Raw genomic sequence first — 23503 nt, forward strand, 5'->3', positions numbered from 1 at the left:
AAATAAAACAAACACTAAGGGTACTGCAACACCCAAAGATTTTAATGTAAAGAAATGAAGAATCAAGCAAAACTGCATTAAGAACAGGTTTCCCAGAAAATGCTATGCCCCTCCTTCCACCTCAAGAGGTAATGATTCATAAATGTGTGTGGAAGCACATGTGGTGGCCATACACACATCCTTCATTGAAGCGCTTTTCAACATTGCCTAAGAAGCAGAAAGAAACATGGAATTGACTGATTCTTCTTCTCATAAGCTGAAATATTATGCCATTTGCTCAGGGTTGAAGTAGATATATGCAAATCTTGTCCAGATAGTCTAAAGTTGACAAATAATACCTGCACTTTCCTGAAGGCAGCTGTTTATTTTCTACATTAATTGACAGAACTCTATGAAGATTGAAAGTGTGCACTCTTTCCACTTCAGGAGAGGATGGGGATGGAAAACAAACTGGAAGGACTATGTCCTGAGGCATGTGAAAGTCAGAAGGCACTTTGGGTAAATAGAAAGGGATCAGCCCCAAGATCACTGGAAGAAAATGGATAAAAGAATCAGAACACAGCAAGACTTCCAATTCACCTATTTGCATTCCAGAACAGATTGCTACCTAAAAGAAAACCTGAACGATAGAAATGTCAAGTATATAATATAATATAGTTAAATGGTGGCAATCGAAGAGATCTAAGTACTAAGAGAAGATCCAATAAAGGTACAGGGGAAATATACAATAGATCTTTTCAAGAAAATAATCCTGAACAGCCTGGACACTAGGGGCCTCATTTATGAGGTCGCGCGTCACTTTTAAACTGCAGGTGCGTCACTTTTTGTGACGTACCAGCAGCGTAAAAAATACGCCTTGTTGCGCCATGTTTACAAAGTGACGCATCTAGGTAGATGCGTGACTTTGTAAACCCCTGCGCCACATTATACCTGCGCCAGGTATAATGTATGCAGGGGGGGTGTTTTGACGCAAGAAAGGGTCATAGAAGTGACGCAGTGATATCTATAAGATTTCACTGCGCCACTTCTAGATCTCAAATGCATCAATTTCTTACGCCTGCCTCACAGCAGGCGTAAGACTGACGCAGGCCCTTCCATGTGAAAGGACACATTGCTGGAGTTGCGTCACTTTTGTGACACACTCCAGCAATGCGTCACTTTTGCACCATACAGATACATCAGAAATACTGACGTATCTGTAACGCCTTGCGCCATGATGCGTCATACTGTAAATATTCGATTCAGAAAAGGGGGGGTGGTGATGAACAGAGTGTCTGAATTAAGCAGACCACTCTTACCCAGTCCAAAGATCAGGGCTTGATCCATCACCGTTATTTATCTCACTGCACCATCCCAGCTCAGAACCTGGCTATATGCAAATCAGTCTGTCCCTGGCCCAGTGCATCATGGGAACAGGGCAGACTAAACTACCAAGCCAATTCTTCACCAGAAAGGAGACAAGCTACCGGGGACCAATTTCTGGCATTTCAGCCGTCGTCGGCCCGGCTTGCTTGAATCCTGATGGTGCAGTGCGAAAGGGACTCATGTCTGAGTATACCCTGCCACACCTATAGTGGCCAAAAACGATTCAGAAAAGGGGGGGTGGTGATGAACAGAGTGTCTGAATTAAGCAGACCACTCTTACCCAGTCCAAAGATCAGGGCTTGATCCATCACCATTATTTATCTCACTGCACCATCCCAGCTCAGAACCTGGCTATATGCAAATCAGTCTGTCCCTGGCCCAGTGCATCATGGGAACAGGGCAGACTAAACTACCAAGCCAATTCTTCACCAGAAAGGAGACAAGCTACCGGGGACCGGTTTCTGGCATTTCAGCCGTCGTCGGCCCGGCTTGCTTGAATCCTGATGGTGCAGTGAGAAAGGGACTCATGTCTGAGTATACCCTGCCACACCTATAGTGGCCAAAAACGATTCAGAAAAGGGGGGGGTGGTGATGAACAGAGTGTCTGAATTAAGCAGACCACTCTTACCCAGTCCAAAGATCAGGGCTTGATCCATCACCGTTATTTATCTCACTGCACCATCCCAGCACAGAACCTGGCTATATGCAAATCAGTCTGTCCCTGGCCCAGTGCATCATGGGAACAGGGCAGACTAAACTACCAAGCCAATTCTTCACCAGAAAGGAGACAAGCTACCGGGGACCGGTTTCTGGCATTTCAGCCGTCGTCGGCCCGGCTTGCTTGAATCCTGATGGTGCAGTGAGAAAGGGACTCATGTCTGAGTATACCCTGCCACACCTATAGTGGCCAAAAACGATTCAGAAAAGGGGGGGTGTTTTGTCCACCATAAGCGTGGAAGGGTATACTCAGATGTGAGTCCCTTGCTCATTGCACCATCAGGATTCAAGCAAGCCGGGCCGATGACGGCTGTAATGCCAGAAACCGGTCCCCGGAAGCTTGTTTCCTTTGTAAAGTATACACTACCTCTCTCAACAAAAAATATCTGTTACAAATGTAATATCTTTAAAGGTTCACGAGAGAATGGCTCATAGACTACTTCCCAGTGGTAAGAAAGGAATGATTTCCAATGGTTAGCATGTTACTGTAGTGTAACTGGATTTCTGGAATGCTAGGAGATGGCTATCTCCGTCCAAAAGCCCAAAGCTTGAACATTCCTCCTCTTAAGCACTAGACCCCCAGCTGTCTGTAAAGTAGAGATGTCTTGCTGTATTCTGGAATACTCTGATTGGATAGCTAAAGGGAACGCCAAATTAAGAGCCACTAACGATTAAAGGAGCAGAAACCAAGTCCACTTGTTTCAACATTATACTAGCAACAAGATTTCTGCTCGATTTGCCTGGACCTTTTGCAGCACTCTTAAAATGATAAGAATCAGTGGGAATGTGTAAAGAAGCCATCAACGCCACTCTATTAAAAACGCATCCAATGCCCAGGTTCCTGGAGTTAGGGTCCAGCTGCAAAATCTGGGTAGCTATTAAGTATGGGCGTAAAATCCGCTCCGCTCGCGGATTTTGCGGATTTTCGGGAAATTTGCAATCCGCGAGATTCGCGGTTTTCCCGCAAAATCCGCTAAATTCGCACGCAGTGGATTTTTTTTCTGGGTGATACAATTTTTGCGGCGCGCGGCGTTCACTTACCGTCATTCAGCGTTTGCCGAGATGTTTTTCTCGATATTTTGCGAGTGCTGCGCCATTTTGGATCTTGCTGTGGGATCCCGCGAGAATTTGGCAAGCGCGATTACGTAATCGCGGCTTGCCAACTTGCACAGCGAGAGTTTGTCAACGCGAGTACGGCGTGATCACATATCGCGGGATTTCGCAATTGCGAGCTTGGAGATGCGGCGAGCAGCAACAATCTCGCACTCGCGAAAATATAAAATTTGCAATTCTGCACAAGAAATCCACCAGCAAGCAGCATAAACCTTCTGGAAATGATGATTTTTATCTGAATAACTCCTCAGGTTGACATTTGCCTGCACTTTTTTTGCGAGGAGTCCATTTTGGGGAGGGGGGGGTGGGAGGAAGGAAGTGCCCCACAGTCTTCAACTTCCTGTTCCTGTCCAGCAGGCTCCTCCCAGTGCTTTGTCCATCTCCTGGTCACTTTTCATTTGGATCTGGAGCTGGAAGGATTACTTTTTGTGGATGCTGCTGGATATTTGGATTTGAGGCCTTTTTGACTTTCTTTGGATCACTTTTGGATTAGAAATTTCACAAGTAAGTTTGTTTGGGGCATTACAGTTGCTGCAACTACAATTTTGGAATTTTCGATTTTTGGGCTGTTTTGGGGCCTTTTGCCCAGGGGTACTCAGTGGTGGGTGGACTGAGTCTTTCTGTGGGGTGTCTTGAATTTAAACATCATGGAGGGCATGGATGGAATGGGATTGTGCTGATTTTTCAGTGATTTTCGTTTTTTGGGGCTGTACTTGTGGCCTTTTCACCAGGGGTATTGAGTCTTGCATGGGCCTAGTCTTTCTGTGGGGTGTCTTGAACTTAAACATCATGGAGGGCATGGATGGAATGGGATTGTGCTGATTTTTCAGTGATTTTCGTTTTTTGGGGCTGTACTTGTGGCCTTTTCACCAGGGGTATTGAGTCTTGCATGGGCCTAGTCTTTCTGTGGGGTGTCTTGAACTTAAACATCATGGAGGGCATGGATGGAATGGGATTGTGCTGATTTTTCAGTGATTTTCGTTTTTTGGGAATGTACTTGTGGCCTTTTCACCAGGGGTATTGAGTCTTGCATGGGCCTAGTCTTTCTGTGGGGTGTCTTGAACTTAAACATCATGGAGGGCATGGATGGAATGGGATTGTGCTGATTTTTCTGTGTTTTTCGATTTTTGGGGGTGTTCATGGGGACAGGCCATGTGGGTGGGGGCCATTTTGAGTGCTGCTACAGGCCCTGACCATGTGCTGGGAGGCAAGTGGCCATTTTGAATGCAGGCAGTGTTGTTAGGCCTGCAACCATTTTGCCTACTTTTCAACCTTTATGCCCAGGGGTAGTGAGTCTTGCATGGGCCTAGTCTTTCTGTGGGGTGTCTTGAACTTAAACATCATGGAGGGCATGGATGGAATGGGATTGTGCTGATTTTTCAGTGATTTTCGTTTTTTGGGGCTGTACTTGTGGCCTTTTCACCAGGGGTATTGAGTCTTGCATGGGCCTAGTCTTTCTGGGGGGTGTCTTGAACTTAAACATCATGGAGGGCATGGATGGAATGGGATTGTGCTGATTATTCTGTGTTTTTTCGATTTTTGGGGGTGTTCATGGGGACAGGCCATGTGGGTGGGGGCCATTTTGAGTGCTGCTACAGGCCCTGGCCATGTGCTGGGAGGCAAGTGGCCATTTTGAATGCAGGCAGTGTTGTTAGGCCTGCAACCATTTTGCCTACTTTTCAACCTTTATGCCCAGGGGTAGTGAGTCTTGCATGGGCCTAGTCTTTCTGTGGGGTGTCTTGAATTTAAAAATCATGGAGGGCATGGATCGAATGGGATTGTGCTGATTTTTCAGTGATTTTCGTTTTTTGGGGCTGTACTTGTGGCCTTTTCACCAGGGGTATTGAGTCTTGCATGGGCCTAGTCTTTCTGTGGGGTGTCTTGAACTTAAACATCATGGAGGGCATGGATGGAATGGGATTGTGCTGATTTTTCTGTGTTTTTCGATTTTTAGGGGTGTTCATGGGGACAGGCCATGTGGGTGGGGGCCATTTTGAGTGCTGCTACAGGCCCTGGCCATGTGCTGGGAGGCAAGTGGCCATTTTGAATGCAGGCGGTGTTGTTAGGCCTGCAACCATTTTGCCTACTTTTCAACCTTTATGCCCAGGGGTAGTGAGTCTTGCATGGGCCTAGTCTTTCTGTGGGGTGTCTTGAATTTAAACATCATGGAGGGCATGGATCGAATGGGATTGTGCTGATTTTTCAGTGATTTTCGTTTTTTGGGGCTGTACTTGTGGCCTTTTCACCAGGGGTATTGAGTCTTGCATGGGCCTAGTCTTTCTGTGGGGTGTCTTGAACTTAAACATCATGGAGGGCATGGATGGAATGGGATTGTGCTGATTTTTCTGTGTTTTTCGATTTTTGGGGGTGTTCATGGGGACAGGCCATGTGGGTGGGGGCCATTTTGAGTGCTGCTACAGGTCCTGGCCATGTGCTGGGAGGCAAGTGGCCATTTTGAATGCAGGCAGTGTTGTTAGGCCTGCAACCATTTTGCCTACTTTTCAACCTTTATGCCCAGGGGTAGTGAGTCTTGCATGGGCCTAGTCTTTCTGTGGGGTGTCTTGAATTTAAACATCATGGAGGGCATGGATGGAATGGGATTGTGCTGATTTTTCAGTGATTTTCGTTTTTTGGGGCTGTACTTGTGGCCTTTTCACCAGGGGTATTGAGTCTTGCATGGGCCTAGTCTTTCTGTGGGGTGTCTTGAACTTAAACATCATGGAGGGCATGGATGGAATAGGATTGTGCTGATTTTTCTGTGTTTTTCGTTTTTTGGGGCTGTACTTGTGGCCTTTTCACCAGGGGTATTGAGTCTTGCATGGGCCTAGTCTTTCTGTGGGGTGTCTTGAATGTAAGCATCATGGAGGGCATGGGATTGTGCTGATTTTTCTGTTTTTTTTCGATTTCTTTTGGGGTGTATAACTGAACTGATGTTCCTCTGTCTTCCATTGCTTTTAGGTGCACAAGACTCAAGAGAACCACCAGTGCCAGGAAGAAGTCCTGCAGCGGTGTGTGTGCAGCATAACGTCATGCGACGTCACGTCTGGCCTCAGACAACTCTGCAACTCGTGCAACTGCGGCCTGCTGTTCTGACCTGCTCTGAAGAAGATGGCCCCAAAAAAAGGTCTCTGTAGCTCCTCTAGCAAGAAAGTTGCTAGTAAGGAGCAGAAGAAGCAAGTTACCAAGGAGGCTGGTGTGCCGGCCGCCGCGTTTTTTGGGAGTAAAAAAAAAAGTACGCCTGCAGCTGCAGCGGGATCTGCTGGGGACCAAGCTGGGAGCATCACCCCGCTCCATTGGGCTCAGTGCCTCCACCACCACGCCAACTTAAGTCAAAGCCCTTGAGTGCTTCAGAGGCAGTCAGTGTACTTCTTCAATCACCATCGACCAGTGATGTTGGCTCATCGCAAGAAAGTAGCAGCAATGTCCCTTAATCAACACAGGTTGTTGTAACTCATCTGACAAGTGTTGAACAACCACAGCCGCAACAACAACAACATGTGCAAGTACAAGCCCAAGTACATGTGGAAGGAGAGGCAGCGCAAGGAGATGCGCAAGCAGAGGTGCATGGAGGGTCACAAGTGCCCACAATAGTTGTTCCTCCCGAAGTAGGGGCACATCAGGAAATTGACAATCAGACCGAGGTATCATTTGAGGAAGCCACTCCTCCTGATGATCATTCATTGTCTTCCGCATCCCTAGCAAGGAAAAGATCAAGGGGGGTGTCTACATCTTCTTCAAGCCCACCTCCTTCCGATGATACGGATCCCAATTGGGAACCAGCACCACTGCCGTCTGAGAGTGAGGCACACCATGGTCTGACAAAGATACCTAAGCGTAAAAGGAAGGTCGTCGAAAAACTCATAGCTATGGAGTGTGATGAGGCTCAACAAGAAGTGACGCATACTGCTGCTGATGAAGCCCCTCATGATGACGAGCCAGTCATCATAATGGTCACTGCAGCCCCAGCGGGCATGCAGCAAAGAGACATTTTGACCCTATCCCGAGAAGCTGCTGAGCGTGATGATGATGTCGACGAGGAGTCAATGGAAACACAACAATCATTGGATTTGGAGTTAACTAGTACACCAACACCTACCGCTTCCATATTTCTTCCTCGCAAGAAGGGACCTCCATCCACCTCGACCTCAATTAGTGGTGGTGAAAGTGCAAAACGTACTGAAGTTCGGCAATCCACATCCTCCACTTCATCTGGCATTAGCAGCAGGACCACCACCACCAGTATCGCCGCCTCCTCCGGCCCCCAAAGACATTTCAAGTCTCCAGTTTGGGACTTCTTTAGTGTTTGCCCAAAAAAGGAAAACGTAGCCATTTCTAGCATTTGTAAGTTTCGAGTTAGTCGTGGTAAGTTTGGTACCAACTATGGTACCGGAGGCCAGAGAGGTCATCTTAAGAGAACGCACGCTGTCCAATGGCTTGCGCACCTAGATGCGGTCAAGGAAGCCCGAATTGCACGTAATGAAAATGTTGATTTTTCATCTGATGATGACGAGGAGGAAGAAGACGATTCAAACACTTCACTTACACCCAGTACCCCTGTCAGCAGCACACCCCATGTGAGGCACACTAAGAGTGTGGGAGAGAGTGAGACATCAATGCAAAAAAGTTCATCAGCGAGCGTAACTGGGTCGAAGATATCATCATCATCCCGTAAATCCTTGGTCCAGGGCAACATTAAAAAGATGTTGTTTACAGAAGCGCAATATGAACGCAACCACCCACTGACGCGTCTGTATAACACTAAGCTGGCTAAAATGCTAGCCCTGGACCTTCTCCCTTTTTCTTTTGTAGAAGGGGTTGGTTTTCTAGAATTAGTGGCAGCGCTCTGCCCTAAATGGAAGGTTCCTAGCCGGTTCTATTTTTCCCGAGTTGCAGTTCCAGCACTACATGAAGATGTTCTGAAGGTGATTGGGGCAGCTTTGCAGAAGAGTGCTGTTCACACTATACATCTGACAACAGACATGTGGACCAGTGGCGCAGGCGCTGATTACATGTGCATCACTGCACACTGGGTCTCTTTTTCAGGGGCTAAAGCAAAGCTAAACTCAGGTGTTGACCCGGACATTGTTTTTAAAGCTGCTCGGAAACATGCAACACTAGCCATGTTTGGTTTGGAGAAACGTCACACAGCAGAAAACATTTTGGATGTCTTTAACACAAAGGTCCTTAACTGGCTGTCCCCAAAAAAAACGCCAGGTTGGTTATGTTTCCACGGACAATGGCGCCAATATAGTTAAGGCCATGAAGCTGGGTGACTATTTCAGAGTGCCGTGTTTGGCGCACTGTATAAACCTGGTTGTCCAAAAATTCTTGGGTAATAAAGACAGTGCAGCATACAGAGTATTGGACACCTGCCAAAAATGTGCAACCATTTCAGCCATTCTTTTAAGGCCCGGAAGCAGCTGAGGAGCCTGCTATATCAACGTCAAATGCCAGTGAAAGCACTCATCCAGGAGGTGGTAACACGTTGGAACTCAACCTTCTACATGCTTGAGCGTCTGTATGAGCAGTATACGGTACTCGATCACTATTTCTTAACACAGGGTACAGCTCAGAAGGAGAACCTGAGGATGGGTGCGGCGCAATGGAACATAGTTAACAGCCTGACAAGCATGCTTCGTCCTTTTGAGTTTTTCACGCGTGCAGTCAGCAAGGAGGACTGTAATTTGGGAAAAGCTATCCCATTGTTGTACATGCTGGAGCACCAACTGAAGGAGGTGTGTTCTGTGTTTGAAAAAGATGAAAAAAACCAAGACTCTTTTGTTCTGGCTGAGAAAATATTAGAGCACCTACAAGGTGATGAACGTCTTAAAATGATCCACTCAGACCAGCATTACATTTGTGCTACTATTCTGGATCCACGCTACAAAAAGGCGCTGGCAGGCCAAGCATTCTTTCCTTTTGCTGATGAAGATGTTACAAGTTACAAACGGTGGATAGCCTCCTCAGCCAAGAGGTTTGAAAGAGAACGGCAGCAAATTGAAGGAGAAAGCAGTACATCAGCATCAGCAGGCCATCCCCAGTCACAACAATCCTCTTCTGCACCTGTGGCTGCGGCACAAGTGACCTCTCAGCCGTTAAAGAGACCGGCAACCGGATCATCTGCACCACCAGACGCAACAGTAACATTGGAGGCTGAAGAGGATTGGCTAGCTCGGCTTGGGTTTGGTTCTCAAAAGGTCACAGCAACAGCTAAGCAAAGAGGAGGAACCTTGGAGGAGAACCTTGATTCGATGGTCAAGGACTATCTGAATGACTCAACAGAGGTCTATGTTAATGCTGACCCATTGGCGTATTGGCATGGGAAAAAAGAATTGTGGCCACAGCTCACCAACCTGGCTTTAAACTACTTGTCTTGCCCACTCGCAAGCGTGTCTTCTGAACGTGTTTTCAGTGCTGCTGGTGGCATTGTAACTTCCAAACGGAGCCGCCTCTCGCCCAAAAATGTGGAGAGGTTAACAATGATCAAGATGAATCAGCACCTCATACCACCAGATTTCAGAGTACGAGAAAGCGCGCCGGAAGAAGACGAGGTGGCCAGCAACATAGATGAGGGAATTTCTACTCTGTCAGGTGACACTGAGCTCACCCTGCCTGAATTCGCAGAGTATGATGACGAAGCCTTATTCTCATTCCTGGACCGTGATACCGAGCCCTGAAAATGAGACAACGAATCAATAACTTTCTTTTTCGTCCTTATTCACTTTTATTCCTGTGTGTCTGTCTTTCTTTGTTGTGCACAGTTAATATAATTCAAACTTTAATCAGATAATCACAAAAACAAGCCCATCAGCAGAACTGTCTTCACTTGTTTGCTAATTGATTTGAAGGTGCCGCAGTCTGCATTCCTCAGGTTCACAAGTTCAGAAGAACATGCTCCCCTATCATCCTCCTCCAGACTCCTATTTCCATCAAAGCAGAGGGCTGGTTTACGCCCAATGAAGAAAGACTCAGCACTTGTGGGGATGTTGTTCTACCTCTTTGCAGGTGAGTTGACGGCTCTGGGGCCATTGCTGGGAAGCTCTAAAAGTGGTTTGGGCCAAATCCGAGGCGCACATTTTTTAGTGTTTTTGCTGACTTGCTTGCCTTTGAGGTGCTCTTAGGGGGGGTTCCGTCTGTTTGTGGGTGAGTTTCGGGGTCTGTCAGCACTGCTGGGACACTCTAATCTTGATTGCATTTGCTTTTCAGGAAATCCGTGGTGGCAAACCCGACTTATGGCCTAGCTACGCAGCGCGTTTGGACCGAAGGCCGAGAAATATTGTAAGTAGGAGATGTTGCTTTTGGCCTGTTTGGGGGTGTTATGCTTTTTGGCGGGTGGGTTGGCGGGTCTTGGGCCATTCCTGGGAAGGTCTAATACCGGGTGGAAGTGGTTGGGACAAAATCCACGCCGAAAAGCCTTTTGGCACTTTTTGTAACTTAGGGTTCGTTAGCCCTAGCAGCAGGATTGCATGTGTTTCGGGGTGTTCTACATTTTTGCAACTGAGTTCTGGGGTCTTAGAGCATTCGTGAGAATGTGTAATTTTGGTTGCAAGTCATTTGAAGAAAATCCTGGGTGGGAAAGGGGGGATTTGGCATAGTTAAAGAAAGCCTTTGCCACTATTCTTAACTTAGGGTTCGTTAGGGTTAGCAGTATTTCTATTGCATGTGTTTGGGTGGGGGGGTTTTCGAGTCTTGGAGCGATGCTGGCTATGGATACTTTTGCTTGGTTGCTTGCAAGTGGTTTGAATGCAATCCACAGTGGGTAAGGGGGTATTTGGGCCTACTTTTACTTTCAAAGTACGTTTTGTCACCAGTTTTCTGCTAGGCCTCGTTTTTTCCGATTTGATTGGGGGTCTTCTACATTTTTGCGACTGGCTTTAGTAAGGGTCTGGGTGGGAGCACTGCTGGGAAGATCTAATTTTGTTCTAAAACACAGTTTACAGTACACCTAGCTTGAGGGGAAAGATCCGCTACATTAATTTGCCCATACTTATTTATCCTTCAAAAGGTGACTCAGACAGAGTACGCACTGTCAAAAATATTGTACTGTCTACTAGGAAAATCAAAGTGTGAGTTTTTGCACTCCACAGCCTACATACCTTATATTTATTTATCAGTGGTGTTGTAATATTATATCACTTCCTGTTTTTCGTTGAATAATTACAGGCCGGGTTTCAGTCTGTGCAATGGGGAAAAAAAGGATGGAGTTAGGCTTCACATTAGCGAGCCGCAATTCAGCATCCGCCAGGCAGGCAGTGGACAGGGTGTCTTCTGGTCACCAACATTGATGGACGAAGCGTCAGATGGAATGGAGGAGTGCCGCTAATAAGAGGATTTTTTTTCTGCATGCAACTTACTTGCCAAATTCAACAGGACAACTACAACAACATACAGATACAGTATCCATTGTGTTTTTCTATGACTGTGACTGCATTTCTTGGATCTCTCTCTGCTTCTAAATTGATCCCTTAACACATCACTTAGTCCACTCCACTATCACATCTGCACCACACATAGTCATTTGTAAGTGCTCCTACGTAATTCGCAAGTCGCAGCACGCCCCAGCCCGTAGAGGACTGGGATGGCCCCAATGATGAAGCATGTCACCAAGGGGCAACCCTGGTGAGTGAGGGGACACCTAGAAAAAGAGCAATTTCTCCTTTTCTATCTACTACACCTTCCAGACCAACCCCATTGAGTGTTGTGAATGGATTTATAGTGACCAGCAAGGCTCTCAGGTATCTGCAACAGAGACCTTATCTTGAATATAGTTATCAATAATTCCACACACGCCCTGTACTGTCGCATTCTTTCTTCCACAGTTGTCGAAAGTACTACTTACTTTTCACTGACATGCATGCACTAGTGTATGCACTTTCAAAGATTGATGGATAGGTTTGTACCCAAAGATTTGTTTATGTTCAATTGTTTGTCCATGCTGTGCTTTTTTTACAGGGTGTCTTCTGGTGGTGACCAACATCGATGGACGAAGCGTCAGCTGCAATGGAGGAGTGCCGCTAATAAGAGGATTTTTTTTCTGCATGCAACTTACTTACCAAATTCAACAGGACAACTACAACAACATACAGATACAGTATCCATTGTGTTTTTCTAGGACTGTGACTGCATTTCTTGGATCTCTCTCTGCTTCTAAATTGATCCTTTAACACATCACTTAGTCCACTCCACTATCACATCTGCACCACACATAGTCATTTGTAAGTGCTCCTACGTAATTCGCAAGACGCAGCACGCCCCAGCCTGTAGAGGACAGGGATGGCCCCAATGATGAAGCATGTCACCAAGGGGCAACCCTGGTGAGTGAGGGGACACCTAGAAAAAGAGCAATTTCTCCTTTTCTATCTACTACACCTTCCAGACCAACCCCATTGAGTGTTGTGAATGGATTTATAGTGACCAGCAAGGCTCTCAGGTATCTGGCAACAGAGACCTTATCTTGAATATAGTTATCAATATTTCCACACACGCCCTGTACTGTCGCATTCTTTCTTCCACAGTTGTCGAAAGTACTACTGACTTTTCACTGACATGCATGCAGTAGTGCATGCACTTTCAAAGATTGATGGATAGGTTTGTACCCAAAGATTTGTTTATGTTCACAATTGTTTGTCCATGCTGTGCTTTTTTTTCTTGTCTCACAAAACCTTTCCCAAAAACCCCCGTACCCATCCATTTTTCAAACCCTAACCCTCTTCCCCCGGGCTGTGTGGTTTTGATTGATGTGTGACTAAATTACAGCAATAAATCCACACACTTGCTGGGGAGGATAAGGTGATACCAACAGGCTGGTGAAGAAATCCGAGGATATATTCTTACTCTGCTTGACAAAGACCCATGGCTAATGTCAAAGAACTTCAACCGAATTAGTAGTTATACTTTACCATTTGTTAGGCTACAATGTGGCACTGTTCTAGTGTACTGTCACCTGCTATATTCTCTATTGTACCGTTGTATTGCTCAGGAGGACAAACCAGATTTCATTTTCTTTTTTTTCATAGGCATGCAACTGCCACTGTGTCACACCACTAGTACCACCGCTATGAGGAAATTTTATCCGCCCAGGATTGCCAACCTTATTCGCTGTTTCCCGTGGAGCCAGCCCTGGGCCTAGCCCTACTTGCAAACAGAAATTACAGGTAAGATAGGCATTTGGTTGGAGGTAGTATAATGGAGTATTAGGAGTGACGAGAGATTGACGGTAGTACTACTAAAGTCACAGGACTATTCAGGAAAACAAACTTACTGTTAAACCCCCACCCACCAGACTCAAAAGCTGTAAAAAACAGGTATGGTCAGATAAAGTTATAAAAATTATATTTTTATAGCCCTAACAAAATAATCTCCCGCAAGACCCTCCCTAACCCCAACGATTGTCCTTCAAAAGTCCCCAAAAAACCCAACTCCCAATTCCCACCCCCCAAAAGTCTCTAAAAAAGGGGCAAGGGACACTATGGCAGGGTGCTGTTGCCTTTAGCAGCCAGGGCATCATGCTCCTTGCGGAGGGTGGCAAGTTCGAAGCGGAGGCCCTCCACCAAGTTCTTATAGTTCAGGACCTCCTGCTCCAGGTAGGACAGTCTGAGGGATAAGCGGCGCCGGTGTGCCTTGCAAATCCTGTGGGGGGCAGCTGCTGTCTTTGCTGCTCGGCATTGGCGTTGGGCTTTGGTAGCCCGGCTCCGTACCGCTGGAGCACTGCGCTGGCTGGCAGCCCGCACGGAGGAGGATGCAGCTGTCCCCGTGGACGTTGTTGTTGTACCAGACTGCGTCTCCTCCTCCTCCAGGGCCACCAGCCGCCGATATTCAGCGACAGTGGCATCCAGCCTCCGTTGCCGGGCCATTCGAGCCAGCTCCTTCCTCCTTGATGGTGTCTTGGATTTGGAAGGAGCAACTACATGAAGAAAGAAAGACATAGTCTGTAACCAATGCTCCTTAAGATTAACACAAAATGATTGAGCAGAAAGTTGTCACAGTACAAGTAGCAAATTGAAAGCACAGTACATAACTATTGAGGACAGTATCTATGTAACCTCCGACTTCTCCATCCTTGCTCTAACATTAGTGGGAGTTTAAGGGACAAATTCTACAAGCACTATGGACTTCCATTACAGTCGACTATGACAGTACACCAGTCTTCTTCTTCTTCTTCTCTCTTGTTTAGGAAAATTGGTACGTTATCTTATGCAAGCCGGCATAATGCCAGCGCAGTGAACTTGCACCCGAGAAAAACAGACGCACACCATGGTGAGTGAGACAGACTTGCGTTACTGTACCGGTCCAGTACATGCAGGTGGTGAATCTCTTACTTTTCTATTACGGGTGGCACTGAGAATACTCTGTTAAAAGGGCTACTGCTTAATTAATTTAGCTTTCACCCTACAGTGCAAATGAGTATTAGAAAAGGAAAATAAAGAAGCTAAATAATCTGATTATCTATCACTTCACATGGGATGTATTTGATGACATATGGGATGACTTTAGGTGCTTTGCTTATTATGGAGTGAACAGTGATACCCCCACACATGAATGACGTACTACTACTAAACTAAAGTTATTAAGAGAGGTAGGGAGTGTCCACCATAATAACCGGATATATGCTGTGCTTGCAGTTGCAATACAAACTACTGCTACTATTCATGGTAGTATTTGGACAAAATTACAACTTCTTTTCCTTGCCTTTCCTACATTGGAACGGACGTGCGGGTGCAGTGTTACATGCTCTTCAAAGTAACACTTAGTTCATCCAGTGACCGTCTACTCTCCCTAGATACACATATGCTATCTAAGAGTCAGATAGTACCATGAATGATCCAGGCATCCATCCATTCAAAGTATATGCACACATACAGTTTCTGTTTCACCCACCCAGGCTGTTCTCCTTACACCCATCCTTGCTTCATCATTCACCCAGCCATGCACCATACCATATTCTTTCCTTCCCAGCCACCTCGGGGACCAAGCAAACACATATCATTCTTCTTTGCCAGTCATCATTACATTTCTCGTCCTTCCACACTTACTTACACCCTTCTTTCGCTTTTCGTTCAGCCCTTCCATCAAGTTCACCTCAGATCTGATTGGGATTCTTCTCGCCAAAAACTTCACAGCTAAGTCGAAGTACATTTAGAGGAGCCTACTACCTGGTTTATTTACAATACACCTGTGCAGAAAGCACACTCTGCAGTCTTCAATCTCAAATGAGTAAGGAATGTATAGCTTACCTCTGCCCGCACCACCGTGTCATCCCCCACAGATTTGCTCGGCACTTGCACCGCCTCCTCCCCAGAGTTGTCCTCCTCGTCCAATGCCACCACCACCTCGACGCTGGCCCCGCCTCCAGATGTTCCACCTACAAAGTACATTTAATAATGTTAGAATACACCACTCACTACTATATAATATTTGGTCTAGGAGGAAGAAAGAAATGTGAAAAAAACTGTATACAATTTAATAACTTGTGACTGTGTACTCTAAAGTAAAAATGTCCCTTTTTCCATGGAAGGCTGTTGTCTTGCTGCACTTTTTGGCACAACTGATGAATGCTTGCTTTTTATTTTTAACATGCACCACTTTTTCTCCTAACAGACAGAAGCTTGACTTCTAAGAACATGAGCAGGATCAAGTTCAAACCAGGTGAGAGCTCGGCTCGACCACAAGAAATGTGTCCAATTAATCGTCAGCACTAAGCACTTTTCCATTTCCAGTTAAACGTTTACTTTTATGACAAACTTGATTTCAATAAATGTGTTTACTTTTAATAAAGCTTTTAAACTCAAATAGACTCTGTGGTTTTTGGTCCTCCAGACTAGAGTGGATGAGCTAAAGGTTTTGGAATTTTTGCAAGCATAAGTCCGTGCCTCTGCCATCGGTGACTTTAGGAGCTAAATGACTCTGCCACACTATCTAGTCAGTAAGGAGATTGGGGGTTCAACTACAAAGTCTGTTATCACTGAGGTATGTGGAAAGTCTAACAGCACCTATTATAATTGATAAGCTAAGCAATGCATTATTTAGTGTCCATAGTTCTGTTTGTGCAGATTTGTCCCTGCAACAGTAGTAGAATGGATTGTCCTCCTATCCAAACCAAAAGTAAAGTAGTATCTTATTCTTTCTTGGTGGTCGTTCACCTTTTTATTGTTGGCAATTGTCAAAGCATAAACATTTAGAATACTTGAAAAGACATTATGGACAATCCCAGAGGACTGCACTCAGTGCATAGAGCTATTGCTGACTAGAATGGGAGTCCAATGGAAATGCCAAATGTGCAATCTTAGTTAGCTACACAGACAGACTAATACGAATAATCTAGTAATACTACACGGAGTCATAGTCGAGGCAGGATAAGAATTTAGATCCTGTGTACAAGAAGATCAAAGACGATTTAGAAATAATCGAATGAGAAACGCTAGGAAAAAATAAGTACTCTATATTAAAATTAAAACTTACTGGGGCCAGCAAAGGAGCCCTCGCCTGCCCGGTCCTGGCCTGCATCGTCAACAGCACCCTCCTCCTCCTCCTGTGTCCTCCTCTTGCCCCTGGGGGAAGCTGATGTACAACATGAAAGAAAGAAAAACAGAAAACATGGATGATATTTGTCAACCAAATCAAACATTTCAAAAGAACTAACAAAATATTTTTGCGAAATAGCAAATAGACAACTACTCCACGGGATATATTATTGACCAATCTCATGTGGTCGACTATGTTATTACTTTAGTATTGCTTGATTTGCGGACGGTCGAATTGGAAATTACCTTATGTAACTCACTAAACAAAGTACTAAAAAGGTTTGCCTAGGATTGGCAGGCAGCAGTCCGCAGCACGCGAAGTGACAGCCAAAGTCCATCGTGATTGAAGATCAGCGACAACACTAAAGTTTCCTAGTACATTAACCAGTCATTAAAATACTCAAACTATCAATCCACCACCACTATTTCTTCTTATCGCCATGTGTACAAAGGAAGGACTGGACTTGAGTCTGTAGGGGCTGATTTAGAAGCCCCTTGCGGCTCTTTTGCTCCATTGTTGCGTGACTTTTGTGACGCAGCGACAGCACAAAAGAGGCGCAATGGTGCGGCGTATATTAACAACGTGACGCATATGGGAGATGCATCACGTTGTAAAGCCCTGCGCCAATAAGGGGGCGTTCCGGCACAAGGGAGGGCGTTCCTGCGCAGGAACGCATCCTAAAAGGGGTTGAGGGAAATCTACAAGATTTCAATCAGTCACTTTGAGGACAATGATGCGTGACTCAAACCCTGCGCCTGCTTGAAGCAGACGTACGGCTTGACGCAGCATTTGGGAGATAGGGCACCCCAGAGCATTGATGGAGCTGCACCATCGCTGCGACGCAACTCCAGCAATGCGCCGCCTTTACGGCACAGATGCGTAACGCTTTGGTGACGTTTTGGGCCCATGGTGTGCCGCATTGTAAATACGGCGCACCATGGGTGATGGTGGCGTGACGCACAATTACTGGCGCATCCCTGCTACTTTGCAGGGATGCGCCGGTAATTAAAAATCTGAACCTTAGTGTGTAGCATTACGCAGTTCTTTAAACTACACTCATACATAATTTCACAGGCCAATGAAATGAACACAAAATCTAAAACAAATAAGCATAGTAATAACACTACTGAGAAGAAGGAGAGCAGTGTACCTGAAATGCACAGAAGATTTTGAAATATAATTTACCTACAATGTAATGAGCAGCATTTTTGCTCTTGGTAAAAAACAAAAATTTGCAATATAATAACACAGCAGGAGAAAACATAGTAGTAAAGAAATAGCTACTACTACTCACCAAGCCCGGGGATCTCAAGGCCAAGGAGGTCGAGCAGATCTCGCTCACGGGTCAGGACATCCGTCCAGCGGTGGGTGGCCTGGTTGTAGGTGCGCCAGACCCGAGAGTGGTGGTAAATGGCCTGGCACACCTTCTCCCACCGCTTCCGGCGCTCCCGGACCCCGTACCCGGCACTGATCTTGCCGCCTCCCATGATGGTCCTGGGGTCGGCGGCGCTGAACATAAAAAATGAGTTGGCCCACCTCCTCCGGGGTAAAGATCTCCCTGGGTACGACCTCCTCCCCCCTCAAACGCCCGCACGGGAGCCGGACACGGGGTGCGGGACCCTTCCCCTTCTCGGGATGCTTCCCGGCTCCCTTCACCATGGTCTGGGCGGAAAGGAATAAAGAAAATAGAATAGGGAAGAGAAGAAAAGAAAAGAGTCTAAAAAAGTAGTTTAAAATTAACCAAAAGTAGCAGTAAACACAAAAATATAGGGCTAGAAAAATAGAGGGATAGATAATAAGTAAAATAGATAAAAAAAACTACAAACAAGCAAAGGATGGCAGAGATTTAGAGAGGATACAAAGACCATGCCCAGAACCATAGCAATGAATGAGAAACAAGATGGCCGCGGCCGTTCACGACCGCGCGGGTAAGTTCGCACGAGATTTTCCTTGCGAACACGCGCGAAACTGTACTGGCAAGCCGCAGACTTTGCGAGATTACACTTCGCGCCCGGAAACGGAAATACGTCAGGCAAACAAGATGGCCGCGCCCTTGAACGACCGCGAGGGTAACTTCGCGCCTTGCGCTACGAGCGGCTCGCAAAAACGCACAAAACCTTGCCAACTAACACGCCGCAAAAAAACAAATTGCATATTCGCACGAATTTGCGGCTTCCGAATCCGATCTCGCGAGTGTTCGCTCCCCGCAAATCCTGCGAAATTGCAGTAAAACGTGTTTTGCAAAACTGAAAGCACTCGGCAGGTGCAAGAGTTCAAACTCATCATTAGTAACAATTCCCTGTAGTGCTTCCTGACTGGGGCCCCTCCAGAATTCAGTTGCTAATTGCAACAATTGTATGACCCTGCTCTGACCCTCACAGCAGGCTCATAGAATAGCTACAAGTAGGCCACAAAGGTCCTGGGAAAAAAAAATGCACTGTGACCCTCCGGGTAAGTAGTGCGCTATATAAATGCCTATACATTTACATTTACATACAACAGAAAGCAAATTACAGATAAGGAAGCAGGTGCCAGACTGGAATTTTAAAACAGAGACACATTAATAAACTAACCCCAAATTAATTCATGTCAGTTGAAGCAGGGCTGGTGTGCTTGCTTTTCCCCCCCATAATCTACAGTGATGATGAACCAGAGGGTGGCATTGATGTAACAGAGGGTTGCAGTGGTGAAACAGAGGGTGCTGGGAACCTGTGATCATGAACCAGACGTAAAAACAACATAATCACGACCGTTGCGTGCCGAAATGTAAGTTCGCAATTGCGAACTGGTACGAAACCCTCGCGAACTGGCAGAAATCCTTGCGAACACAAAAAAAAAAAATCCGCAAATTCGCTAGAATTCGCGGATTTTACGGATTGCGAGTTCGCAAATCCGCAAAATTCGCGAACGCGAGATTCGCAAAATTCGCCCATGCTTAGTAGCTATGCATTCTATTCGGTGACAAAGAAAGATCCAACCACGGGAATCCAAACATCTGCACTAACAGGTGAAATATCCTAGAATGAATGACTAGAGAGGTCAAGGATGGGAAGGTATGGCTAAGTTGGTTTGCTAATAGATTATCTTTCACAGGAAGATATAATACAGGAAATTATTCTCTGCCCAAATGCAAATCTGGTGCATCAGAAGAGCTAGGGAGGAAGAGCCCGGAACTCCCTGATGATTCTGGAAGGCCATAACCACTTCTTTGTCTGAGTGCACTACTACTGCCTTATTAAATGATTCTGAAGCAAAGTGTCATAGAGCCACCTGAACAGCCTTTAAGTCCTTCCAATTGGAAGATCTTGAGAGAACTTAAAGCTCCCACAAGAACTGGAATTGTCTGTACTGGAAAGATACCCCATTTTCTCCCATTGGAATCTGTAGGAAACCCCCTTGGAGAGTGTTACACCTGACAACCTTGGCAGGGTTTCCTCCTACCTTTTTGCCTTCAGACCTCCTGTTGTTGATGAACATATTTGCTGGCCTTAGGACACTGCACATTTTACCATTTGCTAACCAGTCCTAAAATGCTTGTGATTTTTCTCTAAAACATGAAAACATTGGATTATACCCAATTGGCATAGTTAATTTACTTGTAAGTTCCTAGTAAAGTGGTACTACATGTATCCAGGGCCTGTAAATTAAATGCAGTCATTGGCTCTGTAGCACTGTTTGTGCCATCCACTTAAGAAGCACTTTAAACATGTCTCAGGCCTGCGACTGCAGAGCCTGTATGTGCAGTTTAAACTGACATTTCGACCTGCCAAAATAAACCTTTTTGCCAGGCCCAAACCTTATTTTTAAATACATATAAGCAACCAATAAAGTAGGCCCAGGACAGACAGGGTGCAATGTATTTAAAAAGTAGGACATGGACTTTTAAATTTCACATGTCCTAGTAGTGAAAAACTCTTACATTTGCTTTTCTCTACTGCAAGGCCTTTTCTCCAGTAGGATAATGGAGATGCCTTATTACATTTTATACATTTAATTTCCAAAAGGGAAGAGATACCCGTTTCATGTTTGGTGTCTCTGGAATACTAATTTAAAATCTTAACTTACGGTGAAGTCGATTTTAAATTACAATTCTGAAAATGCAACTTTAAGAAAGTTGGTATTTTCTTGCCTCAGCCATTTGGTACCCGCAGTCTGTCTCTAGGTCACATGACTGGATGTGGGTGACAGTTGGGCTTTGTGTATTCCTCCTAGACAACCACACAAAATGGGAGCATAGGAATGACTGGATGTGCCATCACTGGCAGGATGATGGGAGCAGCTGGGCACAGCCTCGCTTACACTTGAAATGACTATGTCCTGTGTCCACAAAAAGGGCTGTATACCCCCTGTAGTTAGTCTGCAGCCAGGGCAGGAAAAGTCAGACATCTATGCACTTCAAAGGCATGCATCTAGAAGCTTCTCCCCACTTCAAAGGCACAACTGTGTATACAAGTAGGACCTCAGACACCAATGCTTCAGTACACTCCTGGACCTGTGGATACCCTGCCAGGAAGAAGGACTGCTGTGCTGCTACAAGGACTGCCACTCTGCTGAACTACTGCTCTAAAAGAAGTGCTTACATGCTGTGCTGACCTGCTTCCTGCTGCCCTCTTGACTGGGGAAGAAGAACTGGACCTGAAACTTCATATTGAACCCAGGACCCCAGAGTGAATCAAAGGGCTAGTCTGCTGGCCTACTGATCTAAACCGCAAGGACCTAAAAGTCCCCACAACCAACCCCTGGACACAGCTGCAGTGAGTTCTTGACACTCAAGTGGTGCCCCTCAGGTTTGGACACTTGGTGTGGTTCAACAGGCTCTTAAATCAGGTTTTTTGCTCTTCGCAACCACAAACTGACCCGTTCACATCAAGACCACTCCACTGGCACCAAAATTCAGTGCGAGCTGCCACCAGCCCTTCACTTGACACGGCGGAATCAACAGCCCACAGGGGACTGTCAATGCGAAGCTCAAACCCTCCATCCGCAAAGCCCAGCCTGCTTTTCAAACCATGACTACTACCGCCTGCGATGCTCTCCTTACACCTCGTTACCCTCTCCAATGCAAATGGGATTCTTGCCACAACATTTGAGAAGGTAAACTTCAGGGGTATTAATATGGGATTGTATCCTACCCCAACTCCATCATGGTCGATCTGAAAATATGGCTTTGACCTGGTCCAGCATGACTAGATAGCCGCCTTTGGCACTTTCAGTTTCTAGGCGCTATTTCACATTTTATTTTATATAAATTCATAACTCCGGTTCTACTGATTGGAATTTTGTCATTTTGCTCTTGTTATATTAATTACATTAAGCTCAATGTTTCTAACATAGCATGGGATCTTGTTGTGCGATGTTTCCACTGCTTTACTGTTTAAAGTGTTGCACAATGCCTCTAAGTGAAGCCTGAATGGTCTGTGTCAAGCTACCAGAGGGAGAGCACAGGTTAATTTGTGGTTTGCTTGTGCCTTACCCTGACTAGGATATTTTATTATTATTATTATTAAAAAAGATTTGGTACTGCGCACGTACACCAATTGGTTTCTTGGCGCTCTAGACCAGGTGGGAGAAGAACATTCAGGAACAAGGCCGCTAGCCGTGCGCCAGACGGAACAGGTAGGTTTTCAAAGAATTGCGGAAGCAACGATAGTCAGTGGACAGACGGATAGCAAGAGGAAGGGAGTTCCAAGTAACAGGAGCAAGAAAAGAGAAACAGGCTCCCCCATGTTTCTTGCGATTGAACCTGGGGGTGATCAGAAGGTTATGAGTCGAAGATCTGAGGTGACGGGAAGGGACATAGGCGTGCAAGCAGGAAGAGATAAAGGCAGGGGCACAGGTAAACAAGGATTTAAAGATGGTGCAGGCCATTTTAAAAACACACCGCTGTGCAACTGGGAGCCAGTGTAAAGTTTTCAGCAGAGGGGTGATGTGCTGATGTTTAGGTTGCCGAAAAATTAATCTGGCTGCCTGATTCTGGACCAGTTGGAGTCGGGAAAGATGGCAGGCAGGGACCCCCACGTATAGACAGTTGGCATAATCTAGACGTGAGGTGATGAGGGCAAGGATAACAAGAATAAGGGCCTCTTGGGATAGAAACCTGCGAATCTTCCCAATTCGGCGAAGATGAAAGCAACAAGCCGAAGTGACGGTGTTAATGTGTGGCCGCATTGAGAGGTCACTAGAAATGGTGACCCCCAAGCTCTTCACAGTATTAACTGGACAGGGAGGAGAACCCAGAGCTGTAGGCCAAAAGTTGGGAGACCAGGGAGTAAGAGAGCCACCGGTCACCACCAGCTCCGTTTTGCTTGGGTTGAGCTTAAGTTGGCTAAGGTTCATCCACTCATAAATAAAGAGCATGGCATTTTGAAAATTAGAACAGGAAGAGGGAGAAGAATTGAGAGGAAAAATAAGCTGCAGATCATCTGCGTAGTTGAAAGCAGTAAGTGAAAACTGCCGAAGAGAGACAAGAAGGGGCTGCATATAAAGATTAAACAAGAGCGGGGACAAAGCAGAACCCTGGGGAACACCACAAGAAAGAGAGGATAGAGGGGCAGAAAAAGAGGAAAGACGGACGGATTGAGAGCGGGAATGGAGAAAAGATATCACCCATGACAGGGCCAAGCCTGAAATGCCAGCATTTCTGACACGGTCGACCAAAATATCATGGTCGACCGTGTCGAAAGCGGCAGAGAGGTCTAACAGTACAAGGGCCTGGGCCAAATTCCTGTCAGCTCCCTGTTTCAGCGTGTCCATAACTGCCACCACAACTGCCTCAGTGGAATGAGCA

The sequence above is a fragment of the Lissotriton vulgaris genome, chromosome 4_1 (genome assembly GCF_964263255.1).
Source record: "Lissotriton vulgaris chromosome 4_1, aLisVul1.2, whole genome shotgun sequence".
NCBI classification, from domain to species: Eukaryota; Metazoa; Chordata; class Amphibia; order Caudata; family Salamandridae; genus Lissotriton; species Lissotriton vulgaris.